The following is a 6,413-nucleotide window of genomic DNA, read 5'->3' as shown; positions in this document are numbered from 1 at the left end:
GGGCAAGATCGAGCGTGCACCCGAGGCGCCCCGAACATGCACCAAGGTGCACTCGGCCCACATGTGAGCGCAGGTCGTTGCGCCCGAGGTGGTGTGTGGGCACCGCGTTGCAGACGGGACACTGCACGCACACGACGCCCCCTCCAGGTGCACGCACGTAGGCCGGGCCGGGTGCACACCCGACGCCCTAGCAAGGTGCGCGCACCCGGGCAGGGCTCACACTTGGCGAACGGGGCGCACTTCGCGAGGGAGGGTGTGCACCTCGACGGGGGTGGGTGGCCGGGGTGGATTCGCACGTGGGTCGCGGTTTGCTAAGTACACACTGCGACAAGCTCATAACGGGTGCGATCATACCAGCGTTAGTGCACCGGATCCCATCAGAACTCCGCAGTTAAGCGCGCTTGGGCCGGAGTAGTACTGGGATGGGTGACCTCCCGGGAAGTCCCGGTGTTGCACCCTTTTTTAGTTTTTCGCCGGGCGTCGCAATGCTATTTGAATAAACCTTTTGCCCGTTTGCGTTCTCGTCGGGGCCGGGCCGGGCCGGGGTGCGCTGCCCGCACTACCGCGCGCGCGGGGGCGACACCGAGCGCGCACCCGAGGCGCCCCGAGCACACAGGCCACGGTGCAACCCGGGCGTTGTGCGCGCACCCCGGTGCGCCCGAGGTGCTGCGCGCGCACCCAGGTGAAATCGGTGTGCACCTCGGCCAGTGCGCGCTCGGTCGAGTCGCGCACGTTGGCCAAGGTGCACGGTGATGTTTCTTACTCTAAGGTTCCGCACCAGACGCCCGGGACAGGTGAGCGAAGCTGGGCGGGGCCGGGTGCGCGGCCGGGGCAGGTGCACGCAGCTGGAGAGAGCTTTGGAGCACACTTCGGAGCGCACCAATGATGCGCTCCATTCAAAAGTTTCCTGAAAAGGCAAAAAAAGTTGAGATTATAGAATTTCCCACTTGAGAGATTGTAAAAAAAAAAAATTTAAAATGAAGGAAACGCGGGTGCCAAGGTGTGCGCAGCCCAGCCAAGGTGTGCGCACCAAGGCGCCCACCCTGGCGAAGGTGCACGCAAGGTGCGCACCCGAGGCAAACCGGACAATTAACCCAACTTTCGACTTCGCGCGCACCTTGGAGCGCACTTCGAAGCGCTCCTTGGTGCGCACCAATCTTGGGCACCTCGGAGTGCACCATGGCGCCCACCAAGGTGCGCACCCGGGGCAAACCGAGCTCCGACTTCGTGCGCACCTTGGAGCGCACGAAAGGTGCGCACCATGGCGCCCACCAAGGTGCGCAGCCCAGCCAAGGCGTGCGCATCAAGGTGCGCACCCTGGCGAAGGTGCGCACCCGGGGCAAACCGAGCTCCGACTTCGTGCGCACCTTGGAGCGCACAAAAGGTGCGCAACCCAGCCAAGGTGTGCGCACCCCGGTCAAACCGAGCTCCGAATCGTGCGCACCAGAGGTGCACGCCATCGTGCGCACCTTGGAGCACACTTCGGAGCCCTCCTTGGTGCGCGCCGATGTTGCGCACCTCGGAGCGCACCCGGGGAAAACAATGCAATTAACCCGACTTTCGACTTCGTGGGCACCTCGGAGCGCTCTCGGGTTCGCACCTCGGAGCACACCGAGGTGCGCACCTTTGATGCGCTGCCTTCACCAATTTCCAGAAAAGGCAAGAAAACATTGAGAAGGTGTGCGCACCGAGGTGCCCACCCTGGCGAAGGTGCACGCGAGGTGCGCACCCGGGGCAAACCGGGCTCCGACTTCGTGCACGCCGCACCTTGGAGCACACTTCGGAGCGCTCCTTGGTGCGCACCAGGGCGCGCAACCCAGCCGAGGTGCCCACCCCGGCGAAGGTGCACGCGAGGTGCGCACCCGGGGCAAACCGGGCTCCGACTTCGTGCACGCCATGGTGCCCACCGCGGCGAAGGTGCACGCGAGGTGCGCACCCGGGGCAAACCGGGCTCCGACTTCGTGCACGCCGCACCTTGGAGCACACTTCGGAGCGCTCCTTGGTGCGCACCATGGTGCCCACCAGGGCGCGCAACCCCGCCGAAGGTGCACGCGAGGTGCGCACCCGGGGCAAACCGGGCTCCGACTTCGTGCACGCCGCACCTTGGAGCACACTTCGGAGCGCTCCTTGGTGCGCACCATGGTGCCCACCAGGGCGCGCAACCCCGCCGAAGGTGCACGCGAGGTGCGCACCCGGGGCAAACCGGGCTCCGACTTCGTGCACGCCATGGTGCGCACCGCGGCGAAGGTGCGCACCCGGGGCAAACCGGGCTCCGACTTCGTGCACGCCGCACCTTGGAGCACACTTCGGAGCGCTCCTTGGTGCGCACCAGGGCGCGCAACCCAGCCGAGGTGCCCACCCCGGCGAAGGTGCACGCGAGGTGCGTACCCGGGGCAAACCGGGCTCCGACTTCGTGCACGCCGCACCTTGGAGCACACTTCGGAGCGCTCCTTGGTGCGCACCATGGTGCCCACCAGGCCGCGCAACCCAGCCAAGGTGTGCGCACCAAGGTGCACGCGAGGTGCGCACCCGGGGCAAACCGGGGTCCGACTTCGTGCACGCCGCACCTTGGAGCACACATCGGGGCGCTCCCGGGTTCGCACCGGCGTTGCGCACCGTGGTGGGCACCTCGGAGCACACCAAGGTGGGCAGCGAGGTGCGCACCTTTGATGCGATGCCTTCACTAATTTCCATAAAAGGCAAAAAAAAAACGAGATTTTAAAATTTCCGTTTTGAAAGATAGTGAGAAAAAGGGAATGCTGGTGCCATCTTGAGCCCGCCCTGGTGCGCAGCCCAGCCAAGGTGTGCGCACCAAGGTGCCCACCCTGGCGAAGGTGCGCGCCCGGGCAATTAACCCAACTTCCAACTTCGCGCGCGCCAGGGTGGGAGCGCACCCAACAACCGGGCCTGGGAAGAGCCAATGCGAGAAACCCCACCAAACGCTCTGACAAAAAAAGAGGGGGCGCTCCAGTAACCCCGCTTCGGAGCGCACCCTGGGCAAACCCAGCCAAGGTGCCCACCCCGGCCAAGGTGCAGGCGAGGTGCGCACCCGGGGCAAACCGGGCTCCGACAACGTGCACGCCGCACCTTGGAGCACACTTCGTAGCGCTCCCGGGTGCGCACCTCAGAGCACACCAAGGTGGGCAGCGAGGTGCGCACCTTTGATGCGCTGCCTTCACTAATTTCCAGAAAAGGCAAAAAAAAAAGGAGATTTTAAAATTTCCGTTTTGAAAGATAGTGAAAAAAACGGAACGCGCGTGCCATCTTGAGCCCGCCCTGGTGCGCAGCCCAGGTAAGGTGCCCACCCTGGCAAAGGTGCGCACCCGGGCAATTAACCCTACTTCCGACTTCGTGCGCGCCAGGGTGGCAACCGGGCCTCGGAAGAGCCAATGCGAGAAACCCCACCAAACGCTCCGACAAAAAAAGAGGCGGCGCTCCAATAACCCCGCTTCGGAGCGCAGCCGGGGCAAACCCAGCCAAGGTGCCCACCCCGACGAAGGTGCACGCGAGGTGCGCACCCGGGGCAAACCGGGCTCCGACAACGTGCACGCAGCACCTTGGAGCACACTTCGAAGCACTCCCGGGTGCCCACCGGCGTTGCGCACCGTGGTGGGCAGCGAGGTGCGCACCTTTGATGCGCTGCCTTCACTAATTTCCAGAAAAAGGCAAAAAAAAATGAGATTTTAAAATTTCCATTTTGAAAGATAGTGAAAAAAAAGGAACGCGGGTGCCATCTTGAGCCCGCCCTGGTGCGCAGCCCAGGCAAGGCATGCGCACCAAGGTGCCCACCCGAGGTGCACACCCGGGGCAAACCGGGCTCCGACTTCGTGCAGGCCGCACCTTGGAGCACACTTCGGAGCGCTCCTTGGTGCGCACCATGGTGCCCACCAGGGCGCGCAACCCAGCCAAGGTCTGCACACCAAGGTGCCCACCCCGGCGAAGGTGCACGCGAGGTGCGCACCCGGGGCAAACCGGGCTCCGACTTCGTGCACGCCATGGTGCCCACCGCGGCGAAGGTGCACGCGAGGTGCGCACCCGGGGCAAACCGGGCTCCGACTTCGTGCACGCCGCACCTTGGAGCACACTTCGGAGCGCTCCTTGGTGCGCACCATGGTGCCCACCAGGGCGCGCAACCCAGCCAAGGTGTGCGCACCAAGGTGCACGCGAGGTGCGCACCCGGGGCAAACCGGGGTCCGACTTCGTGCACGCCGCACCTTGGAGCACACATCGGAGCGCTCCCAGGTTCGCACCAGCGTTGCGCACCTTTGATGCGCTGCCTTCACTAATTTCCAGAAAAGGCAAAAAAAAACGAGATTTTAAAATTTCCGTTCTGAAAGATAGTGAAAAAAACGGAACGCGGGTGCCATCTTGAGCCCTTCCTGGTGCGCACCCCAGGCAAGTTGTGCGCACCAAGGTGCCCACCCTGGCGGAGGTGCGCGCCCGGGGCAATCCGGGCTCCGACTTCGTGCACTGCATGGTGCCCACCAAGGCGCGCAACCCAGCCAAGGTGCCCACCGCAGCGAAGGTGCACGCGAGGTGCGCACGCGAGGTGCACACCCGGGGCAAACCGAGCTCCGACTTCGTGCACGCCGCACCTTGGAGCACACTTCAGAGCGCTCCTTGGTGCGCACCAGGGCGCGCAACCCAGCCGAGGTGCCCACCCCGGCGAAGGTGCACGCGAGGTGCGCACCCGGGGCAAACCGGGCTCCGACTTCGTGCACGCCATGGTGCCCACCGCGGCGAAGGTGCGCACCCGGGGCAAACCGGGCTCCGACTTCGTGCACGCCGCACCTTGGAGCACACTTCGGAGCGCTCCTTGGTGCGCACCATGGTGCCCACCAGGCCGCGCAACCCAGCCAAGGTGTGCGCACCAAGGTGCACGCGAGGTGCGCACCCGGGGCAAACCGGGGTCCGACTTCGTGCACGCCGCACCTTGGAGCACACATCGGGGCGCTCCCGGGTTCGCACCGGCGTTGCGCACCGTGGTGGGCACCTCGGAGCACACCAAGGTGGGCAGCGAGGTGCGCACCTTTGATGCGATGCCTTCACTAATTTCCATAAAAGGCAAAAAAAAAACGAGATTTTAAAATTTCCGTTTTGAAAGATAGTGAGAAAAAGGGAATGCTGGTGCCATCTTGAGCCCGCCCTGGTGCGCAGCCCAGCCAAGGTTTGCGCACCAAGGTGCCCACCCTGGCGAAGGTGCGCGCCCGGGCAATTAACCCAACTTCCAACTTCGCGCGCGCCAGGGTGGGAGCGCACCCAACAACCGGGCCTGGGAAGAGCCAATGCGAGAAACCCCACCAAACTCTCTGACAAAAAAAGAGGGGGCGCTCCAGTAACCCCGCTTCGGAGCGCACCCTGGGCAAACCCAGCCAAGGTGCCCACCCCGGCCAAGGTGCAGGCGAGGTGCGCACCCGGGGCAAACCGGGCTCCGACAACGTGCACGCCGCACCTTGGAGCACACTTCGTAGCGCTCCCGGGTGCGCACCTCAGAGCACACCAAGGTGGGCAGCGAGGTGCGCACCTTTGATGCGCTGCCTTCACTAATTTCCAGAAAAGGCAAAAAAAAAAGGAGATTTTAAAATTTCCGTTTTGAAAGATAGTGAAAAAAACGGAACGCGCGTGCCATCTTGAGCCCGCCCTGGTGCGCAGCCCAGGTAAGGTGCCACCCTGGCAAAGGTGCGCACCCGGGCAATTAACCCTACTTCCGACTTCGTGCGCGCCAGGGTGGCAACCGGGCCTCGGAAGAGCCAATGCGAGAAACCCCACCAAACGCTCCGACAAAAAAAGAGGCGGCGCTCCAATAACCCCGCTTCGGAGCGCAGCCGGGGCAAACCAAGCCAAGGTGCCCACCCCGACGAAGGTGCACGCGAGGTGCGCACCCGGGGCAAACCGGGCTCCGACAACGTGCACGCAGCACCTTGGAGCACACTTCGAAGCACTCCCGGGTGCCCACCGGCGTTGCGCACCGTGGTGGGCAGCGAGGTGCGCACCTTTGATGCGCTGCCTTCACTAATTTCCAGAAAAAGGCAAAAAAAAATGAGATTTTAAAATTTCCGTTTTGAAAGATAGTGAAAAAAAAGGAACGCGGGTGCCATCTTGAGCCCGCCCTGGTGCGCAGCCCAGGCAAGGCATGCGCACCAAGGTGCCCACCCGAGGTGCACACCCGGGGCAAACCGGGCTCCGACTTCGTGCAGGCCGCACCTTGGAGCACACTTCGGAGCGCTCCTTGGTGCGCACCATGGTGCCCACCAGGGCGCACCCGAGGCAAACCGGGCTCCGACTTCGTGCACGCCGCACCTTGGAGCACACATCGGAGCGCTCCCAGGTTCGCACCAGCGTTGCGCACCTTTGATGCGCTGCCTTCACTAATTTCCAGAAAAGGCAAAAAAAAACGATATTTTAAAATTTCC

The 6,413-nt window shown here is 63.7% G+C and overlaps 1 non-coding gene across 1 annotated transcript; it reads left to right on the top strand.

The window, feature by feature from the left end:
• The first annotated feature begins 340 nt into the window (after positions 1–340).
• On the top strand, positions 341–459 carry LOC131862831 (5S ribosomal RNA). The gene has a single exon (XR_009361767.1). It is a non-coding gene; the product is annotated as a 5S ribosomal RNA (ribosomal RNA).
• Positions 460–6,413: the final 5,954 nt, after the last annotated feature.

This window comes from Cryptomeria japonica, unplaced genomic scaffold (assembly GCF_030272615.1).
Source record: "Cryptomeria japonica unplaced genomic scaffold, Sugi_1.0 HiC_scaffold_52, whole genome shotgun sequence".
NCBI classification, from domain to species: Eukaryota; Viridiplantae; Streptophyta; class Pinopsida; order Cupressales; family Cupressaceae; genus Cryptomeria; species Cryptomeria japonica.
This window is presented reverse-complemented; position numbering and strand designations above follow the sequence as displayed.